Genomic DNA, 24,763 nt, shown 5'->3' with positions numbered 1-24,763 from the left:
GTGTGTGTGTGTGTGTGTGTGTGTGTGTGTGTGTGTGTGTGTGTGTGTGTGTGTGTGTGTGTGTGTGTGTGTGTGTGTGTGTGTGTGTGTGTGTGTGTGTTTGTGTGTGTGTGTTTGTGTGTTTGTGTGTGTGTGTGTGCGCGTGCGCATGTGTGTGGGATACGAGAAGTGTCACCCAATCACCCCACCCTCTGCCTCTCTTCCTCTGTCTCTCACCCTCTGTCTCTCACCCTCTCTCTCTCTGCCTCTCACCCTCTCTCTCTCTGCCTCCCACCCTCTCTCTCTCTGCCTCCCACCCTCTCTCTCTCTGCCTCTCACCCTCTCTCTCTCTCTCTCTCTCTCTCTCTCTCTCTCTCTCTCTCTCTCTCTCTCTCTCTCTCTCTCTCTCTCTCTCTCTCCCTCTCCCTCTTGCCCTCTGTCTGGATCTCTTATTTACCCTATACCAGTATATCTTAACTTTCTTCCAGATCTGACTCTGACAGATCTGACTCAAGCTTCACACGGAAGACATCGGAACCTCCCCACGGAAGACAGGTAGGGAACACCTCCCCTCCAATGTATAACATTGCGGGAATGAGGGTACCTGGACATTGACGGACTGCAGATCAGGTAAGATCCCAGGTGGGATTGCTGCTTTAAATATTGTGAAGCGTGGACGTACAGACACTGGTTAAGGGGTTCAGGAAACTAGTCATTCACATCTGGCTTTAATTTCTAGATTTGACATTTATACACACACACACACGCATAACAAGGACTAATTGTAGTATAATGTAATACAATAAATACATTTATGTCAAAAACGAATGTTGTTCTGACTAGGAATTTATTAAATGTATTTTATTTATATATTTTATTTTAAAGTGGGGTTGGGGGCGGGACTAGGGGTGGGGTTGGCTATGCATCTTAACCCTGGCTGTGCTTAAAGCTGTGACCATGCAGCAAGCTTAAGCCTATAGGGAACCGTGTTTAAAATGGTTTTGAAGCAAAAAGTGGCACTGTGTGCTCATTTGCATGTCATTTCCCAGAATCCCTTTCTGCAGTGGAAGTGCTGTGTGCTGGGTGATGGTGGTGAAAGGCTGGTTTTCAGACCTGTCTAGGATATGCAAATGAGCATACAGTAATATTTCCATTTGCTATATGCTTTGCTGTGGAGGGTTTTTGTCACTTTTTTTTATCCACCATAGCTTAACAGCAAGGGATTCTGGGAAATGGCATGCAAATGAGAACACAGTGCCACTTTTTGCAACAAAACCATTTTAAACATATATACATTTTAATACACATATACATATATATATATATATATATATATATATATATATATATATATATATATATATACATATATATATATATATATATATATATATATATATATGTAGCCCTCTTTCTGACAATCTAAAGAGACTACGGGTACTGCACACACCTGTGGCTCCAGGAGATCTGAGCCTCCGCTAGCTGGGAGCCTGGGGTAACACTTATCTTAACGGCAGTGCCTCCACTTACCCAGGATCCCCATCATGTAAGATTCCCCTTGGCAAGAACCATACCCACACATATTCTTGATGCTTGAACTGACTTTACTAGAATGCAATAATAACCTTAATGCTTAACTGTGGTAATACACATATCACACCATAACTTGTACTTATTATAACGCTAGTGGCTCGGCCACTCTCCTAAGGAGTAATGTCCCCTCACCGCGTGCCCCACACCGTGTCCGTATGCTAATAGTTATATAGGCTCAGTCCTTTGGCCACTCCACTAGAGGCGGGATCAGCACCTGTTGACCGGTGTTGGTGCACTTGTTGTAAATACCTTCCGGTCACTGCGGTGACCGGTAACAGCTTCGAAAAGGATCCGCCGATCCAGCGCAGTTGGTCTGATGTCGCGATGCTCAGCAACTTGGTCCCAGATGACTGCAGCAACTGCAACTCTGCACCTTGTCCCTAACTGTTACTCAGTAAGGGAATAATGCTACCACTATAGGGCGTCCCTGCAGCAACTCACGCTACTGTGGCTCAGGGATTCTCTTGGGGCCTGCGGGGAAGATCTGTCCTATGCAGGTGGGTCACGGACCCCCTGTACCCACACTACCTCTTCCTTCGCCCTCTGGTTCCATTCTGCCTAGCGTGGTCTCTCCCCCACGCTTCCCTTTCCTGCCCCCTGCAATTCCAGCCCTCTCATTGGCTCCCTGGCGTCAGGTGACCGTGCTAAGGCTCCTGGGGTTTGTAGTCACTGGCCGAGCTTCCCCCTTATTGGCCAGCCATTCACGTGCTTGCACCGCGCATGCGCAACCTTTCCCTGTCCTAACCTTACTATTGTACAACAACATGGCGGCGCCCTATGCCGTCGGGCTGCCGCGGAACCTACTACCTTATCTGGAGACGGGCTGCAGCAGGACAACATATAACACATCCCTACATATACAGTATATAATATACCTAATTGGACCTAATTGGCTGCATTATATATAGGGAGAAGTAGTTACTGGTAGCACCTCCTCCAGTTTTATATATTCATAAATTGTTGTCACTATATTGGTTTGATAATACAATTTTGTTTGCGCTTATTGTTCTTTTTCACACACACTATATATATATATATATATATATATATATATATATAGTGTGTGTGTGAAAAAGAACAATAAGCGCAAACAAAATTGTATTATCAAACCAATATAGTGACAACAATTTATCAATATATAAAACTGGAGGAGGTGCTACCAGTAACTACTTCTCCCTATATACTGTATAATGCAGCCAATTAGGTCCACGACTCCACCAAAGCCGAGATAGAAAGATTCCCTTCTGGCTCCCCGGGTCCTCCTGTCTTCCCCATTACCCCTGTTTAGCAGGGGGGGGGAGACCTCCGTGCATGTCAGGGAGCTGCAGGGGCGAGGGCATCACTGGCTTTAGCGGCTCTATTCGCAGGGTGCTGCCATCTTTCATGAGGTTCATGCATGCGCAGGATGAGCGTGGCGGCCATTGCTAAGTAGCGCATGCGCAGTAAATTAGGCGCATGCGGCGGCAATAGGAGAAGGCTCTGCGGGGAAACTACAACTCCCAAGATGCTCAGGGAGATTGCACCACATGGTCACGCCAGAACCAATAGGACTGCAGTATTCCCCTGAAGAGACTGGTTAAATTTGGCGCGCTGGAAGCTTACAGGCAGTCGGTGCTGGGACAGGGACAGGGTAGGAGGTATGTGCAGGGGTCTGGGACCCTCTACACTAGGCCAGACATCCCCCTAGGCCCCAGCTAGACCCCGACTCATGCAATAAGATTGTGGCCGCTACAGGGACAGGCCCTTAGGTTTGGACCCGGCCCCATTAGCTATTTGGTAAGTCAGGGACACAGCTGCAAGCAGCAAAGCCCTGACAATTATGGACTGGGACCAGATCACCCTGCAAGGAGTAGAGACTGTCTTCGTGTTGGACACCCCAGCGGGATACCACCCCACGTGGTGGCGGACTCATTGCGGAGGCATCGCTGGATCGGAGGATTCCCGTTGCGCCCTCAGTCGGTGCGCCCAGATGCTGGAGCACCCTGCAGGTACCTATTGTACTTACACCATAGTGGCAGCGCTGACCACATATAGGGGTGGGGCTGTTGTCCTTGTGGACACTAGGGTGGACACGGTGTGGGTTACACGGTGGTGAGTTAAGGCCTTGCGAGGCGAAGCGGTAGCTGCAACCAGTAGAGTTATTATCAGGTTATCACTGTTTATTGCATGTTCTTCAGTAAAGCTTTTATATATATATACTGTGTGGGTGTATAAGTATTGAGGTTCCTGTGAGGGGCTCCTCCCACTACGCTGGGATCCCTCTCAGGTGGAGGCGCTGCACCGTTATTGTGTTGTTATATCACCACGAGCTCCCCGTGGCGGAGGCTTGGGATCTTCGTGAGCAACAGGTAATTCCAGCACCAGTAGACTCTTTACACTAATGGGGGAAAGAGGGCTACATATGCATATTATATGCCATGACATAGCAAGAAAGTGTCATTGCCCTTAGAGAAAGCCCAAACGTACACAATACAAATTAAGGAAAGCCGTGCATTCCTCAAAGATAATATTCAATAACTCAAACTACTTGAGAAATATTTAAATAAATGAGGGAAGGAGGCAGAAGGGGTTTATGTTCTGTATACATGTGTCAAACTGTAATACTGTACTGTACATGTAAACTGTAAAATAACAGAAAAATATTTACTTCTGACTTGTTATATTTTGACTATGCTCATCTCAATAAAAACGCATTGCCTTGCAATTTTGGATTAAACTCAGACAGTGGATACAAAAGTTTACTAGGGCTTGACCCCAATAAAAAAAAAAATACTGAATCAGCTATACCTAAATCATAGTAGAAATGCAGTGGAATTAAACCTTGCTGTTGCTCTCTGGATGATCCTCCTACACCTGTTGAGTCTTCATAGTGGAAAATGGACTTTTATATTTTCCTGTTTGGCAAAGCAACATCCCTGTTTCTGGCAGTCAAGAAGTGAACTAATGGTGCAATTTTAGGGTTCCCAAAAGACAGAACAGGTCTGCAGTCCAAATGAAGTAGTCTTCCTGTGAAACACACTTATTTTGGATTGAATAGCTGAGTATAATTGGTTGGTATGCTACAGACAACAGAAATGAAAAGTAAGAATATCTGTTGCACGTTCAGGTTTATTGAGCTTTATTCGGGTCTCGTGTAAGAAGTGTTGGGAATGAGATTGACATTTGTAACACAAAACTCCCATCAGAATGAAGTATTTTCTTTTCTAAATCCATACAATTTTAGCAGTTTTGAGACTTTTATAAATACCCACCATACAAAGATATAGCAGGTTATTGCACCTGTTATCGCACAATATCTTGTTACCTGTGCTACTTCCCAGAAACTGACAATTAATATGTGACTGTGACACTTTAATGAATAGCTCCCTGGGGGGGAGAATAAGCATATATCAGGAATTATGTAGAAATAGCTGTGTTAGTCCAGTTGCGATAGTGCACAGTAATTGAGTACTTCAGTATTAGGTTATACCTTTTTTATTTGGACTAACAATTAATATTATAAGACAAGCTTACAAGAAGTCTCCTCTCTTCCTCAGGTCAAAATAGGAAGAGACAGAGAGGGAACTCTCAATAGCTTGTCTTATAATATCCATTGTTAGTCCAAATTAAAAAAGGTATCGACTAATACTGAAGTACTCAATTACTGTGCACTATTATTTATCACAAACTGGAGCATTACTCCAAAATTACACAAATACCCAGCAAGCTCTGAAAAAAACAAAACAATTACTACACAATAAATATATGAATATAAGTGTCAAAAGGAGTGCTAGTGGGTGTGGCTAAATGTAAACAAGATACAAATATGACAAAAATACACAGTGAAATATCTATATATTCTCTTGAAAAAGGGTCATTTACAAGGCAAGACCCCGGTACTGAGGTGGGAAGGTACAAAGCCACGCACCCACAGCAGCGGAAGTGTGCCTGGAAGGCGGATTGTCTAGCGTTGCCGGGTCTGGGTTGGAGAGAGAGGGTTAATCGGTATACTTGCAGGTCCTGGGATTGGAGAGAGTAGAATCGTAGTAGTCCGTTTAGCCGTGGTCTGGGATTATAGATGGTAGAATAGTCCAGGTTCGTTAGCCGTGATCAGGTGTTGGAGAAATTGCCATAGTCAAGGGTAAGCCGAGGTGAATCTCTAGAGGGTTCACTTACAAGCCAGGTCGGTACACAAGAGGTTAATCTGAAAGACAAGACTGGAACAAGGCAAGGCACAACTGTAGGACGCAGCGAGGCTACACCGAATTATGCTGAGCACAGACTGAGAGCAGGAACAGGGTATATAAAGGCAGACAGAACCAATGGGAAAGGGGGTGGAGCGGGGGCGCGGCCCCAGTGGAAGCTGGGATAGGCTGCAGGAGACAAGAGACATAAATGATGCATGGCACGCAGCTGGGCATCGTTGCACGTCGTCACATGCTCGCACCGTGCACGATAGCAGCGCAGCGCGTCCGGGGGGCGGAGCTAAGCTCCATGGCAGGGATGAAGAGCTGCGGGTGCGCGCGCGCTCTGTAATCAGAGCGGGGTTGCGCGCATGAGCGGAGAGTAGAGCAGCGGCAGCAGCACTAGGTAAGGCGGGAACACGTCGCAAAGGACATGTTTCCTGATTCCTTACACTGCTTCACCTGTGCCATGAGCATTTTAGGAAGAGGCTACAGGTGGAGAATGAAGGGAGTGACTCAGTGAGTAAGGACACTGACTCTGTAAACAATGACACTGCGTTTGAATCGCGTGAACAGGTGGTGGTGTTTAATCAGTTTTAAGTGGTGTTAATCTCTGCTCTGAAGAGATCAGTGCCAAATGGAAGAAGCAAAATAAACACACTTCACACATGTGTTGCTGTTACAAATGGACAGAAATGCCAATGCATGGTCTGTGTTTTGAAGCAAACATTCCTAATATAATAGATATCCTCTCTTGGATTACTCATTTTATTGGTCCATCACTACACAGCATTAAAGACCATTTGCACTAAAAAATATATTTGGCAAAGAGTAATAATACACAGTTGGCAGTACAAGTACATACGTACAGTGAGTTTTATCATGAGCCTTAAGCTCCATGTGATTTAAAATAGGTGATGGGTAAAACCCAATATTTTATTATTGTTGACCCCTCTGTATTACTTGGAAGGTACAGTACTACATAAAAACCTGCACACCTTTACTCTTTCTAATATTTCATTGAAATTGGGGTTTCAGTTAGATACTTTGGCGGAGTACTATAGAGTATGATCACCTTTCACACTATGCCAAGATAACATCAGGCCAAGGTATCCCCAGATCTGTCAGCTTCTAACCTCCTGCTTCTAACCTCCTGCTTCTCTCCAGTTTTCATAGAGGAAGACTCTGACTAGCACGCCTAAATGTCACAAGGTCTTCCTCCATGAAAACTGAAGACAGAAATAGAGGAATTCAGCTTTGAAGATATACTTCAAAATAATTAAATTAGAATTTAGGACTTGCCTGATCTGGGGTCAAATTGGTGGGTGAGCTGATCCTATTTTGGCCAAGTTATGTAACTAAAATGATAAATAAAATATTATAAATAATTTGCAATGTGCATTCATTTTTGCAGTATGATATAAGTAATAAGAAAGGGTTAAAAATAATAAAATGTTGTGTTTTAATGAATTTGGATGTTTGTTCATGTTGAGGTTTTTTTGCTTTGAGCAAAAACCTAAAATATCCCATAAAAAGCATAAATTTGGTGCAGTTTGTTTGCCCCAGGTTTATATCTGGGAAACTTTAATAAATTACACCTGAAGCAGTATCTGATTGGCCACTTTGGCACATACAGTATACAGTATCAGCCCTAAATAATCTCCACATTTCTCAGCACATTTAACTGATCTTCACTCTCACCCAATTATTGTATCTTCAATTAAATATTTGATCCCACAAGCCTACCCAAATGTATTCACTCCAATCCAATGTGGATTAATGAAAAGATTCTAAAGTATCGGAGAAACTCCACAACAATGCACCAAGATAATGGCAAGCTTATGGTATTGGAATATTTCTCTTCGTTAGTAACAACTGTATTGTACTATAAATGTGAATACAAACTTTAAAATGTCCGGGGCAATTCCTACGGAGTGAGTATCTGCAAAATAGGTGTATGCATGAGACCGTAGTGATAATGCTTTCAGTGTCCTGCAGATATATACACGATCGGGGAAAACACGGGGAGAGTGTCTCTCTTCGCTTGTTCCTGTACGAGCCATTAAAGCTTGGTGTGTTTGAGCACCGGCAGTTCAGTTCTGTTTTTTCGGCAGTGCACCACCAACAAACCATTTTCTCCTGTCTTAATCAAAAGATTACAGTAGACAAGAAGGTCCTAAATTAGACCTCTTTGAAAGAAAAAAATGATTAACATTCTTTATTATATTCTAATTCCCAACACATAAAAAACAGGAGCCTTTTCAAATCTAACAATGTAGGTACAATTTAGCGAAATGAGATTTCTTGGAACTTCTGCAAATTAAAAGTGCTCTTCAAATTTATTTACAGTATCTGCTATTGCATAATTATTTTTCATTGGGCTAAACATAGTTAGGAATCAAATGTTAAGTATCCACCTTTCTGAAGAGGAATGGGAGAGTTGCTTAAAATTCAATCATATGACATACACAGGATTAAGATAGAAGATGCTCATTAAGACAATACAGTACAAAAGATTACAATTGTGTTATTAAACACCTAAAAGATTTTAAACGGCATGCCTTGTGGATGCCTCATTTGTTCCGTGGCACCCCCCACAACCAACATACGTACAGTACCAAGCAAACACACAAGACCAATTTAGAGTCAAATAGCCACAGTCTCATTGATCAACACAACTAAAATAACTTACAACAAACAGAACTGTGCAAAACTGCTCATTTCAATTTCTTTAGTCCACATACAGTATCCATGACTCATGATCATGACCCCTTTTCTGGCCAGTTACCCAGTTCAGCAAACATACTGTACCAGGTTCACACCCTGGGAAGACACCCTTGTCCTAGCTTACATCTGCAATTTTTAAAAGCTTTGGCATTCTCTAAACTAAAGCATAGACTTGGAACAACCACTGACCAATCAATATTCACCTCAGCCAAACAAACTAAAACCTGATTCAAATCAGGCTTCATGTCACATATCAAATCCATAGTGGCCACTGACCCAAGTCATGACAACCAACAAGTATTGTAGCACCAATACATCAGGACATTCAGACGAATATTTATACCCCCTTTATCAATCTCATTACTCTAACACTCTCCACTGAGACCCGAGGTAAGACCCATATGGCCATTCTGCTGACGACATGCTGGACCAAGGGATTTAGGAGTATCCACAAATCCAAACAGTACTAATGCACCAACTGAAAATGAAAAACCTCATACACTTCCACCTACTGATCCCTTGATTTCCTTCTTCACTGAAACCCAACCTAAAGTAGCCACCTCAGTTGCTACCCCTAAACAGAATTAAGGCATCCCATACACCATTGCAGTTACTCCCAGTTTAGCAATCAATCCTAGAACACATTATAATACTCATTTGGTGACATACAGGAGCATGCATGCATTTCAACTGGGAGTCATGCAGCCTCATACATTCATAAAAACACTTTTGAGCAAATAACGACATCACCAATTCAATGTGGAACCAACCCTCTTTACCCTTCTGATCCGTCATTGACTTGTACATACAATTTTAAACATTACCCTTCCACAAAACCATTCTGCCAAAACTCAGACCCCCCACACTAGACTTGGACAGGCACCAGCTCACCAGCATGCAGATCTCTAAGAACACAGCTCCTAACAAAAAACAGACAGATGAAGAAATCAGTAGCAAGTCTCCCAAGAGCCAAGGTGTAACCTTTCTACGCCTGTTCCTGGCAGACGCGCCTTTCTTCAGACCAGTCAACATTTTTGTAATAAAAAAAAACACTTGGAAATATTCTTCTAATTCCTTAAATTGAACATATAAGGTAAACCTACCAACAACCCTCAGAACCCTTTCAGTCTACATCTGTGATGCCCCAAAGGTGGACGTTTGAAAGAGTTCCCCAGGACCTGCTCCCCTCTGCACAGAACCAAAGTGCTAAGGGTTAACATCTGGAATATCTTGCTGCTATGTGTTTCATCAATTCTACCCCTTGCAGTGTTTAGGACTGGAAAACGGAATTTAAATCCCAACGTAATTCACTCAGAACCCCTTTAGTTTACATCTGCGTCGCCCCAAAGGCGAACAGCTAAAGAATGTAAGCCATTTAATGCCTTTTGCTAGTCAGTTACTGGGTTGGGAAAAGTCTTCTAACACAACACATTGAATTCCTATCCTACCTCTTCTTACCAATTTTAACCTTGTCTGTAAACGTTACATATGCCCATAATCATACATTATCTGTAAATGTCCATTAAATGTCTGTAAATTGAACGTATTACCACTGTTCATTTAATGAAACCATGTATTATCATATATCTGTGCCCAGGATATGCTTGAAAACGAGAGGTAACTCTCAATGTTTTACTTCCTGGTAAAACATTTTTATAAATAAATACATAATTATCAAGTAATGGAAAAAACAGTGTGGAGAATAAAAATACAGCTAGAATCCATACAAACTTAAATTTGTCCAAATATTTGCCCAACATCAAGTCACACAGACAAGGAAGTGGAAAACTTACTGTATACCATGAAATCAATCAACTTCGCCACAAAGAAAATTGCAACCTCAAGAACATTATGGGGGATGTAAATACAGTGATTGATGTCCAGTAGAAAGACTAAGATTCAGTGGGTAAGTATGCAACAATAATTATTGTGGAAACAGATTGTTAGAATTTACAGAGGGGGAAAGGGGGAGAGGGGGGTTGACAGGCTTTCATATTTAATAGGGTCTCCAGTTGTATGTATATATATATATATAGTTACATAGTTACATAATAGATGAGGTTGAAAAAAGAGTCATCAAGTTCAACTTATCCTAAATTTAGATGACAGATACTTTACCCTATAATTGTACAGTATTTACAGTATATTGATCCAGAGAAAAGCAAACAAAAAAACACAGTGACATATCATCTAATGATATCTCATAAGGGGAAAATAAATTCCTTCCTGAGTCCAAATATCAGATTTCTCCCTGGATCAACATATTTCCCATGTTTACTTATTTTTTATATCCCTGTATACCTTTCCTTTCTAAAAAGATGTCCAACCTTTTTTTAACAAATCTATTGTATCTGCCATCTCCATAGGTAATAAATTCCACATTGTAACTGCCCTTACTGTAAAGAACCCTTTCCTTTGTTGCTGGTGACATCTCCTTTCCTCCGACTTAAAGGGATGTCCCAGAGTCCATTGTACTGCCCTTGGGATGTATAGTTCTTTTGAAAGCTCCTTCTACTGTCCCTGAATATATTTGTATATAGTTATCATATTCCCTCTTAGACGCATCTTTTCTAATGTAAACAAATCTAATTTAGCTAGCCTCTCCTCATACAGCAAGTAATACTATCCATCATCTTTATTAATTTATCTTTATCCTTCTCTGTACTTTTGCTAGTTCCATAATATCCCCTCAAACCAATTAGGGAGACGTGCCTGTGCTGAAAAAGGAGCACACGTGTGGTATCAGGCTGGGAGATATGCTAATTTCTGTGCAAATTATATTTCAATGAGTCCCATGCTACACTTCCTAAAAGGATTTCCATACCAACTATATAGAGTTGATAAACCTATGGCACCAACCTAATGACTGGAATGGTATCACACCCAAAAGGACTAAAACCAACAACCACATCCTTCTTTTGAGCTGCTCACTGGTCACACATGTACTGTAGCTAATTTAGCTATTAGCATATCTCACATGTATTTCAGGTGTACTCCACAAGGGACATAAAACTGACAATCAGAAAGTGGAAGTGGTCTGCTTTTTAAAAGAACCCAAGGGGAGGGATAGGTATATGCACTCATTTTCATGCTACATGATGGATATGCACAAAGGTGGCTACGGTATAACAGAACATTGAAATACTTTATATAAAAATGTATAAAACTCTACAAACAGCTAGTGATTCTGCGGGCTTCTCACAGCATACAAAGTGTTATTGGGTTGACAAGTCTAAGGCACCTTGTGAGGAATGGGGTATGGTGTCACATCCAACAGATAAGAAGTTGAACCCACACAACCTCTGTTATTCAGGACAACAGCTCTAGCAGTGTGAGCAAAACCAGCTGATGGCTATCACCACTGTCACAGTATACTTAGCTTTGAGCTCTACTTCTCTTTGAGTGCTCATATCTGTAAAAAGCATTTTAACCTCTTCAGGGAAATATATTTGGTCCATTTATTTGAATAGGCTGAATGTATTCCAACACTGAATATGCCTTATGACAGAACACTACTTAATAAATATGTCATTAGTCTTTATAAGATTAGAATTACTAACTCAAGTCACAAGCTTACTTTGCTCCTAAACTGCTGATGCTCCTCCACCTTCAGCTGACTGCCCATGCGGGTGCACATACGCGGATGCGAGCAGGCCCTGAGAGATACAGCTACCATTCGATCAGCCCCTCCAGACTGTGGGAAGGAGGAAAGCTGCGGGACTGCCTCGTAAAATCTGTTAATGCCTTTAACCTATTCAGTTGTGTTAATAATATAGCAACCAAGGGGTTAATTTTAAAAATACTTATTTTTCTCTGCCTCCTGTTGTCATTTGTGTTAACCTGGTCTTTGCATTAATGGATCAATAAAACAATGAAAAACAATATGTGTATAATAGTTGTGAAAGTGTACAGATGTACCAGAGATTTGACACGATCTCTAGCTTATCTGGAAGGGCATTGTGTAAATTCCCGAGACTGTACTTGTTAGCAGACAAAAGGGGACCGAAAGAGCACTCGCAATTTCCTTACAGATGTAAACATTCAAAAAAGAGAAAACACAGCGCACGACTCTCATAGTGTAATAAAGTAATTATATTGTGACAATATTACAATGTAAATGATTGCATGTACAAGATAAATTAATCATAAAAGCAGGACATGTTTAAGGTACATGCTACCACTCTGGAGATTGATGACTTGCTTCGTGAGGATCCCTCAGCATACACTACTTCTGGTCCGGGCAGGAAACTTAACCCGCGTTGCAGCAAGAGTATCCAATCACGTTAGTGTAGCAAAGTACATTACATAGAACCCACAGGGTTACAACAATGAAGGCAACAATGGAGAAAACCTCTCCTACACTGCTAGACCACTTCAGCTTGGAACTGTCAGTCAGCCACAGACCTCCACCTTGTTGCGATCGTGGATCAGGTTAATGACGTCACCTCAGTGTGTCGCATGTCCGCAGCAGCCAATTCAATAATCAGCAAAACAGCCAGGGTCCCATAAGCAGGTCAAAAGCATGGTGATAATTGCAGGAGAGTGTCCAGTATACAGCAAAACAATCCTACGCACATTTCGTAGTGAACTACTTCGTCAGATTTTAAAATGTATGATAATTAAAATCTGATGTAATTCACAAATATAGATTTGTCCCTGGTAAAATTAGGCAGCTGCAACAATATAATATATGTCAGGTTGTCTCTTGCATTGGTCATATATTTGTTCCCTCCTTCAAGATTAAAATTAGCCCTATCGATGCAGATGTTCCGCATGCATTAAAATCACATTACAGCAACAGTGAGGGTAGCATTATTCTAGGCATTACAGGGAGAGAGTTATAGGGTATTTTATAGTCTCAGAATCATTTGAGTTTAAAATTATTCTGTCTCCCAGCCTTAGATGTTACAAAAAGATTGATGAGTGGGTGATAAGACACACTCACAAAGGGTTGGTCTGTTCTTGTCACAGGGGCACAGTTTAAAGCATAAAAACAATGCATTTTGGTATCAAAAGTAGAATTCAACAGAGAAGTGATATACCAAAACACACAGGAATTCACATATTTCAATCTCAGAAATCTTGATGAGTCTAATAGGTGGTAACATATTAGGCTTTGTTTTATATCATGTTATTTTATTTAACAGTCTGCATTTATATATTGTATGTCTTTGGAAAATTCCTTTTCTGTAAACAAGCACTGTACCACTTTTGGTATATTAATTCTGAAATATGTACCATGTTTGGTCTCTAATTGAACTTATTATCTTTATTAGGTGATTGACCACATTTCCGGACACATTTTGCTACATTGAGTTTTTTTTTTAATGTACAATCTTTTTATTATTAAACAGAAGCCAAGAACTCCAGAGATTCAAACCTTAAATTATTCTTGGTTGTGGCCGCGTAATTGAGGTGAAGTGGGATGGTTTTTGGTGAGATATTGCTCATTTGTAGATCCCTGCGGGGAGGTAAGTGAGTCAGCTGGATAGCTGGATGTTTTAACCACTTTCACATACACAAATCCTGAGCACACAGGTGTGGTCTTCGTGACACAATGTATTATTATTTTGTATGTCCCCAGTGGATTCGACAACTCACTGAACTGGCAGCACCCACATTGGCAATCATGAGGTCATCGTTACTGCATCACAGAAGGTGGGATTTCACAGCACAGATCTCCTCTCATGAATCATCCATGTTTCCTGTGTTCTTTCCATGTTCTGTTTTCACTCTCTGTGATTCTGACATTTTGCTCTTTCTCAATTCATTACGCCCTACCAAAAAACAATTAACATTTCCTACGTCTCTTCTAATTCTTCCCACACTTAAACATTCTACGTAGTTAATTCTTCTTAAAAATACAAGACAGACAAATTACCTCTTACTGAGAAATACTACTTACCATGTCGGCCCTGTATGTTTTTTCTACCATGAGCTTTTTTGACCCACTTTATGGTGATTTTAATGCCGTGTCTTAAAACAATTAAGTATTAGAACTAATTCGGAGTAATTCTTTTATCACAGTCAGAATAAGATGGCATGTTTTACATAATATATATAATTAAAAAATAATAAAAAATAAGCTTGCACAATCTACTGAAATTGGGTCATTATGCCCCCAATAATGACACCTGAACAGATAAGGGAAAGTGAAGAGGTAACACAAATTATCTAACTGATACCGTGCACAATAACTGCATAGAATATAAACAAACCTCACGTAGATTTCTCAATCTGCAGACACCATGCAGCTCTTAAAAACTCACCCCCCGACGAAGCCCGTGCGAGCGAAACGAGTAGGGTTAACTATGGCACCGTCTAACGGAGCGTTGTGACGTATTCTCTACATCATTCCTTATGCCGGACACCGAAGGAGGAAATGACCCAACTGCGAGTAGCGCACAAGTGGAGGTATCGAAGCCAGTCAAGGCTCGCGACATTACCCTGACTGTGGGATCTGGTGCGCGACTCCAGCACCAGAAGGACCAGTGAGTTTGCCCTTTCTAGATGACCGATGACCCGTTTCGATCGGCATCCCCCTATCCGTGCCCTGCTGTGTCCAATACTATTTTCTCACATGTAAGTGAGCTTTACTTGATTTTATTTGTTTTACAGTATATGTGATAAAGGTTGTGCTTGTCCGTTCTTCACTTTTTTTAGAATATAAACACACTTCACGTAGATTTCTCAATCTGCAGACATCATGCAGCTCTTAAAAACATCTGAAAACCTGCAGTTTTGATTTTATTTTAATTCAGCAAGATACTACCAGTATAACGTGGAGTTGTAATAGTCCGATGAAACCCTTTATATGAAGTATGTGTATAGTATCTGCATCAGCAAGTAAATTATTCCTTTTCTTTGTTTTCCTTGTATGCGTTTTTACAACAAAATGTAAAGAATATTCAGTATTTGCTCACTATTTCTGACTTGATAAAGGAAGAAGCTTAGGTTATCTCCTGAAAGCTTCTAAATCAAAAATGTTGTTAGTCTATTAAACGGGTATTACAAAAAGTGGAGGTCTTGATATATTGTCTATATTTCAGGTCCAGTTTATGTAAAAAAAAAAAAAAAACTATGCTACTGTACTTCTACATGAAATTAGTATCAAAATTAAATTATTAAATTATAGCATACATTTAAAGATATTATTGATACTAAGATGGTTTCATTTTTTAGCAGTAGTGAAAAAAACTTGCAGCTAGATTTACAGTACCTAGTTTAGAAATCTAGCTGATATTTACTGTAGGGGGTAACCTGGCTCTCAAATAAAAGGTTAAGCCCGTTTTTGGTTACCCCAAATCTGTATATAAGAGTTCAAGAGAGTTAGCTCTTGGACCCAGTAACAGTGTACTGTTTTTACATAGCCTGCAATAAAAAAAATTTTTTTGTGTGTTTTACCCTTTCCGGGCATGCCAGCAAGCAGGGATTGCTAGGGCATGAGTTTCAAGGGGGATTTTGCGGAGGAATGGATGTCAGAATGTGACTAAGTAGTTGTAGTCCGGAGTTGTCGGTTCCCCTATAAATGTACCCGGGAATCATGCCTGATTCTCGGATACATGTAGGCACATTGTCCCTGCAATATCTCCCCTTGAAAACGCAAGCGCGACTCACCGCTAGGGTTCTCTGCTTCAGCATAGCCAAGAAAGGTGAATGGGGCACAGGGATGAATGTGTCCCGGTAGCTGAGGGGATCTTTAGGTTAAGGGGGTACCACAGTTAGTGCCCAGGTAGGCCAGAACCTGTATTGGGTTTGTGGGTGCTACAACCGTATATAAGGTTATGTGGGGACTCTCAGAGTCCAGGCTAAGTCCAAGAGATTGTGTGTGGGGAATACAGGCTGATAGGAATTAAAGTACATATTTCTATTCTATTCCCCATTCCCAGAGAATTAAGAATGTATTAAACCATATTTTATTAATGCTGTGTTAATATTGTTATGTACTGTAAAAAGCTGTGCCTTTCTGGACTGATGTTCAAACGGACTGCTACGGCTAACCATTAGGCACCAGTAAGTCTGCTAGACATCAAGATCAAAGTAGCCAGAGATGCCATAGGTGTGAAAGCCATTTGGGTAGCAGCAAAGGACTCAAGTACCCAGGTCCTGGGAACAATGGCAGTCGTCCGGGCTGCCATTTGCTCTGCCAGACCTAGTGGAGCTTGACCCAGCGGGTGGCATTGAGATAGCCAGGAACGGAGGTGGCAAACTTGCGTATGTCCCTTGGCAATTTATTATTTCCCGCTGACCTGGCTTTTCAAACCGACTTGTCTCTGATTGGCTAATGAGAAAGTTCCCACGCGATGATTTGCTGCTGGGTTACATGAATGAAACTCAGAATACCATAAAGAACATGTGAGCCAATTAGATTGGAGATCCCCAGTTGTAAGAGAGCGGGCAGGCTTTTCAAAGTTGCTTCTGCGTGAATAGCAGAGCAACCAGCTTCTATTTCAAGGCTGGAAAGTCTGCCCGCTGGAGTCTAAATCCTGTATGTTTTGTGGCTAAGCTCTCAAAATGGAACGTAGAGGACGCGGCTGGGATTTCATGCCGATTTTAGTTCCAGAGGATTGGTACTAGCTCGCGGTCAAGAAAAGTCCAAGTTCTCAGAAGAGAAGGGAGCAGGGGCGTGTGGAACTTCATGCCGATTTGGGAACCAGGAGATTCCGGGCTAAGTCCCGGTCAGGGTAAAACTCTTATTTAGAGTTCCTTGCGCCTAGGAAAGTCTAATTTTCAACCCCAGACCCCCCAGTAAGTGTGTATTTTTGTCTATATTTTGTGTTCCATTGTGTGTAAGCGAATTTGTGCGAATAAACTACAATTTATTTCATTACCTTGTTTTGCTCAGTGAAATGATCCTGGTATAAAAGGTGTAACTAACCTGGTCTCCCGTGACATGTAGTTATTCAAAATGACCTGTATATACTGTTGTCCTTGCGATAATGGAGATTATACAGTACAAGTTGATTTCTGTGATGTAACAGAACAGAACAGAACAGATGTAGTGTGGAAAACCACGAGTCTTTAACCACAATATTCTCTATTCCATGCTAGTAGTACTGTACTTATTATGTATATACTATAGCAGCAAATTAAAAACGACAGTATTTTTATTCCAACAAGCCAAAGCCTAAAATTGTGTATACAAGACTATTCACTAGACCTACTTAAACAATCTTTGAAAAGAGGTGTTAGCCATAGCATACAAATCAGTTACCGAACACAAAATATCTAGGGGCACTGGTGGCCTATATGAAGAATTAGGAAACAGAAATGACGAAGAGCTTTAAAAGTACCAAATAACTGTGTTAGTTGGCACTAATAACCTGTGATGTCAGGGTGATATCATTCCTGCAGTTCTCAACTTTTCCAGGTTAATTCTAAGCAGGAGGCCTTGTTTTTGTTTACTTTTCCTTTTTGCTGTGAAAAGGTCATTGAGTGAATTCTCAGTACCTAATTATATTATGAATCATTTAGTAAGAAAGTTTGTAGCACTTAACCTGTATATGCAGGCCACCCAGTGAAATGACTGCGTTAAAACAGCAATGCTACCAAATGTTCTACTCCTTCAATCCATCTACCAGTAGCAAGAACTTAGAGGAAATCTTGAATTTAGAGTCAGGCAAAGGGTGAAACTTGGCTTAGTTAAAACACGGGGGCCTATGCAGAAAGGTCCAAAAAATTGCATTCGCCAAGATTTCAATTCGCCAGGTTTTTGGCGTGTTAACCTCGCTGTATGCAAGAAGGGCCGAATCCCTGGCGAATGAATGCGCCACCACCATTTGATAAAATGGCTAGTAACCGGTGGCGAGACGGCTGCCTGGCGAGAAACTGCTGAGAAGCCATCCCCCTGGCGAGATATGTCTGCAGCAGAGAGAGATACGCTGCTCTCTCTGCGCAAACATCGGCACATTATAAATTATTTAAAATACATTTTTATTCATAGTGATTGGTTTCAGGTCCGGGGACCCCCTGCTTCCCGAGATACAGGCCCCTTTATGAGGTGCCGGTATCCCTCTGCATTTAAAGGTCCCGATCACGTGACCGCGGAATGTAAACAAAGCAGAGGGATACCGGCACCCCATAAAGGGGCCTGTATCTCGGGAAGCAGGGGGTCCCCGGACCTAAAACCAAAGCGATTCAGCTCCGGAGAAAAAAAAAAGATGACGTCACTTAAAGGCAATGAAAGCACAGCCAATCAGAATGACTTTGCTTCAATTGCCTTTAAGATAACATCATTAAAAGAAACATGGCCGTCCACACATGGTACGGTAGCCAATCAGAGCGTGGGAACTCCATCCCTACTCTGATTGGCTCTAGTACCATGTGACAGGCTTTCAATGACGTTACATCCGTTCTCCTCCAAGCCTCTGTCACATGGTATACTAGAGCCAATCAGAGTAGGGATGGAGTTCCCACGCTCAGATTGGCTACTGTACCATGTGTCGACGGCATGTTTCTTTTAAGGACATCATCTTAAAGGCAATTGAAGCAAAGCCATTCTGATTGGCTGTGCTTTCATTGTCTTTAAGTGACGTCATCCTTTTTTTTTTTATCGGCCAAAACTCATGGTTTTCACAGCTCAATCAGGACCGTGGGAACCATGACGAAAATGTGACATCATAGGCCTTTAAAAGCCTATGTCGTCTCATTTTGAAGCAAGACGCCGAGGAGGAAGGACCTCCTACAGAAGAAGAAGGACAGGGCGTGGCCGAAGACGGGAAGAAGACCTCGGAAGAAGATAGAAGAAAGAAGAATACAGATGAAGATGGATTACAATTAGAAGACCCGTGGATTGATTTAGATGTTTAGTTAAATGTTTATTTTTTTATGGTTTTTTATTTTATGGGTTCCTGTGCCTGGTGGTTTTGTTCATAAAAATAATGTTTTATTTACATGTGTATTTATTTTTTTGTGGTATATAATTTCTTGCCACTGTATGTATGTATGTATGTATGTATGTATGTATGTATGTATGTATGTATGTATGTATGTATGTATGTATGTCTAGAGAGATATATACATACAGGGTAAGAAATGATGTTGTTTTAAAAGCTTGATTTGATGTGTTTTAAATTAATTTGATTATGCAGCTATGCTTAAATGTGTGTTTAAAGTATTTTAAAATTAGATAGATGTAATTGTTGCTATTCTATGTTGTACTTGAGGTCAGGGTTAGCCTTGGTTTTCAATTTTGTATGCTTGTTGGTACTTATATTTTTTCTCAGGATTCATTGTTCAGTTCCAGGCTTGAATTAGTTACTTGTTTAATTACTAGTGATGGAATGTAAATTGCTTAGGGATGTCATTAATGAATGCTAATTGATTTATGTTTACTGGATTGGTTAAAATAGTATACTTGTTTGGAGTTATCTGTAGTTTGCTTGCAATGTTATTGTTAACATTCATTTGCAGAATGTATATGGTGCTCAGATTGTATGCATCATATATACCAATGTACAAATTCATGGGTGAAGGGTGGGTATCTGCCAGTGTGGCTTAACCCCTTAATTACCTTTGCGGTTATTATCCGATAAGGTGTTTAAGGGGTTAATTGATATCTGAATGTAATTGCAATGTATTTGGCTTTGTATTGGCTATGTTTTTTGTGGGCAAGACAAGGATGTTGCTGGCGACGGAGACTTCTTATTGATGAGGTCAGTAGTACTTTATTTATTTGATTATGCTAGTTAATGTTTTTAATAATGGGCAAATAATCTATTATCCCTATCTGGATAATAGTTATTTTGCACATTATTGTACTGTAGGTGTTGGGGGGGGGGTTTATGTATTTATGTATTGAATGTATAGTATGTATAATGTAAAGGCCAGGTTTATTTTTTTTACATTCAGGGTTTGTTCCGTGGTTCTGCGTGAGACCTATGGAGACCACGGTTTCCTCGGGTATCTCACGGGTATCAGGCTGTTGTTTCCGCGGGTGACACATGCGGGGATGAAGCGGTGGCCTCACATCGGTGGGGGCACCGCCGACCCATAGGTGCGGGGATGAAGCGGTGGTCCCACATCCGTGAGGGCACCGCGGACTCGTAGTGAGCACTCGTGAGTTCCCCTGACCCCCGTGGGAACCACCCAAGGCCCCGCAGACACCTGTGGGTCTGACCCGGGGCTCCCAGACATCCTTGGGCCTAACGTGGGGACCCAATTGTGGCCCACGGTGTCCCAAGACCACCTGGGGGCCATGGCGCTTGGCGGGACCCACAAACAGGCCTCCAGAACCTGTTTGAAAAGGGCTGCTGGTACCCTGTAGGTCTGTCAGGTGCCCCGCCAGCCAACCGGGGACTCGCGTGGGGCTGTGTTATGATCCCTGTTTGTCAAAGGATAAATCTTGTATTTATGGGGGGGGCACAGGGGGTGGGTAATGTATTTAATAAATAGAATGAAGTTTATTGTGGGTCACTGTATTGTTTTTATTGTGTGTACTGGGGGGGGGGGGTTCCCCAACGGTATGTGGGTAGGCCTTCTTGTGGGTAGTGGGTGAGGGTGGTTAGGCCTCACGGGGTGGAGGGTTAGTGTGGGAGGGTATGTAGGCGTCCCAAGTGGTGGGTGAGGGTGGGTTAACCCCTTAATGACTGTAGCGGTTAATAACCGCTATGGTGATTACGGGATTAAGGGACATTACTTTGGATGTTTTCATTCTTGTGTCTGTTTTGCAGCAGCGGAGGGGACGTGGGCAGGATGAAGAGGAGGATGGCCTTCATCGTGGCAGCCGGACATGGGTGTATTTAATGTATTTATTGCTGTTTATGTATTTAAAATGGGCACATTCACTATTATCCCTTTGTGGATAATAGTAATTGTGGCCATAACTGTACTATATGTGTTAGGGGGGAGGGGGGTATTTCTTTCAAAGTATGTATGTGTTTATTCATTAATTTTGGGGGGGGCACATAATTGGTACTGCAGGCCTGCGGGTAACACCCGAGGGCCCCCGCCGGCCTATAGTATTATTGATGTGCATATATGTGTATGTTAGGGGTTGTTGTTAGGGGTTGTAGGGGTTGTTGTTATATATTTATATATATATATATATATATATATATATATATATATATATATATATGTCCTATAAAAAGACTAACTCAGTCTCCATCTCTTCTGGGGTGTCTGCATCAGATTTACAACTTTCAGATGCTGAGAGTAATCCCTCTACGTCAAATCAAGCTAACCGGTTACATTTTTTAGACACGGGAACAAAGATATCCCCCACAGAAGGAGGACAAGGAGGGGAACAAAGAGAGCTAAGGGGACGAATAATCATCACACAGAAATTGAAGTGAGTAATATATCCATGAATATGGATAATGAAATGACGATTATTAACTTGTCTAATATTACTCTCACAGAAGACCAAAGCACAGTCTTGCGACGAGGACTCTCCTTTGCCCCAACATCATGTATGGACCACTTTGAGTGGACTAAGGATTTGAATTTATTTTGCAGGAAACTCCTTTTGTACAATTTTTTTGCCAAAGATCGTGGTATTACTGATGATAATGTCCAACATGTACATTTAAGCACACAGGAAAATGTTCATTTGCAGGATTTGGAGTCCCTATTTCAGGACCAAGGAATCATGCAGATAGATGAGAAGGACATTCTATCACATTGGAAGCCCCAGTCGATATTCTGCCCTCCATGGCAGACTTGCCCACCAGTGGAGGTATATTTGAAATTAGTCATGGAGGACTTTAAGAAAATCAAGACCAAAATGGATGACGCCAACCTCACAAGACCAGAGTTGATGGCGATAAAGGAACTTCAAGCCATGCGGGACATAGTCATCAAACCCAGTGACAAAGGCGGAAATATAGTCATTTGGCCAGAGGTGATGTATGAAAAAGAAGCATATAAACAATTAAAGAACACTGTATGTTATACGGAAATTGCATCAGACCCTACAATCCGCTATAAAGCAGAGATTGATCGTATATTGAGGTCAGCGGTGTTAGATGAGTACATTACAGATCGTAACTGTCAGGCCCTTACTTTAAAATTTCCTAGAGTTCCTACATTCAACCTATTACCCAAGGTGCACAAGAACCCCACCCACCCCCCGGGAAGGCCTATTGTGTCAGGCATAGGGGGGCTATGCGAACCTATTTGCCAATTCATAGACTCTTTTCTGCAAAAGTCAGTGGAGACTCTGCCATCCTATATTAGGGATACAATGGATGTGTTGGCGCGTTTGGCCCACATCACGGTTGACAATAATACACTTCTCGCAACCTGTGATGTGGAGTCCCTCTATACTTGTATAGACCATGAGGATGGCTTGCGCGCCACACAGTTCTATTTATCTATGCAGAATGTCTCCGCTGGCCTGATGGACCTAGTCCTGAAGCTACTGAGGTTTATCCTCACGCACAACTATTTTATCTTCAGGAATAGGTACTACCTGCAGAAAAAAGGTACTGCAATGGGTGCCACGTGTGCACCCTCCTATGCCAACCTCTTCCTGGGTTGGTGGGAACGGGAGATTGTGTTCTCAGAGGAGAATGTTGACTTTACTCAGCACGTGTTGTTGTGGTTGAGATACATCGACGATGTGCTGATTCTCTGGCAGGGGACTGCTGCTGGGTTCAGGGGCTTCGTCGATGCTCTCAACCACAACAACATGAACATTAAACTGACTTTTAGTTGCAGTAAAACACAGGTAGAGTTTTTGGATCTCTTTATCAATCTGGGGCCTGACGGCACACTCTACACCGACATTTTCCGCAAAAAAACAGCTACAAACGCCATAATGCATGCTTCTAGTTTCCACCCGGAACACCAAATCAAGGGCATCTCCAAAAGTGAATTTCTGCGTCTGAAGCGTAATGTCTCTACAGAGAGGGGCTTCATTAAAAGGGCAGGAGAGATGAGGGAAAGATTTACACAGAGAAGGTATAGTAATCGATGTGTGGAGAAGGGTTACAGGAAAGCTCTAGACACTCCTAGAGAGACTTTGCTTTGTCCAAAAGCAAAAATTAACTCAGACCATCAAATCCGTTTTATAGGAACGTATAACAAACAGTGGCACCAGTTGCACCAGACACTGCAAAGTCATTGGAAAATCTTGATGACTGACCCAGACCTTAAGAGGATACTGGGTGATAAAATTACAATGACCAGTCGTAAATCCCCGAATCTTAGAGACAAACTTGTGACAAGTCATTTTGTCCCCACCACAAACGAAACATTCCACTCAACAGCCAAGAAAAAGGGCTTTTTTCAAATGCAAAAACTGCTCTGAGTGTCGATACATGTGTCAGACGGATGTGTTTACAGATTTCAACAAGACTAAAATCTTTAAAATCAAAGAATGTCTTGGATGCAAATCAAAAGGTGTCATCTATTGCATCATGTGTCCCTGTGGTCTTCCTTACATTGGGATGACCACACGTGAACTAAGATTTAGAATCCTCGAACACGTGAGGAACATTAAAAATGCTTCTAAAGACCTCCAGGCTTTCAAAACAATCACATCGGTAGCCCGGCACTTCCATCTGACACATGCATCAGACTTCACTCTTTTACAGGCATTTTCTATAGAGAAGGTGAGCCTTGGGCTTAGAGGGGGGCGATTTAGAGAGGGCACTTCTACGTAGGGAGTCTAGGTGGATCGTCCAAATGGACTCTATGATGCCACGAGGCCTTAACGATTACCTAGGCTTCTCGATGTTCCTATAGACGTTATCTATAGCCCTTAATCTGACGCACCCTTTTTCCCTCACTCCTGTAATGCCCCTTTAATATAATCCTTGTACATAATACAGTAGTGAGGTTAACACACTGCGCATGCGCACGGCACAGCACGGCATCAGAGTCATTACTGAGACAGTGATTTCCTCCGATTTTAGGGCAAGCATGCGCAGTGAAGCGTTTTGAAGTGCACCAAACAGAAATGCCTGCCAGCTCTGCTATGACTCAGCAAGGGGCGCCAGGGACGGCAACAGATGACGTCACGGACATGCGCAATTGCAACCGTGAGGTCCGCTCTGTCAGCAGCATCTGAGGCCTAGGAAAGGAGAGGCTTTAATATCATTATCACATATGTAGTTTCCTGACAGAGTAGTGTAGGCGACAGCCATGGCATAGACGCTGGTTGATGACATCATGCGCATGCTCACTGATCATCTATGGAATTTAGCTGCCAGCACTGCCCTCTCTTATTAGGGTAGGCGTTGATACGGCATATCCCTACCATTGGCCCTCCGGTTCTGACGCCCTCATGACACTGAATGTAAGTTTATTATGTCCATCTGTATACCCTTTACTCCCAATGTTATTAATTAATTACA

Source organism: Ascaphus truei, chromosome 2 (assembly GCF_040206685.1).
Source record: "Ascaphus truei isolate aAscTru1 chromosome 2, aAscTru1.hap1, whole genome shotgun sequence".
NCBI classification, from domain to species: domain Eukaryota; kingdom Metazoa; phylum Chordata; class Amphibia; order Anura; family Ascaphidae; genus Ascaphus; species Ascaphus truei.
This window is presented reverse-complemented; position numbering follows the sequence as displayed.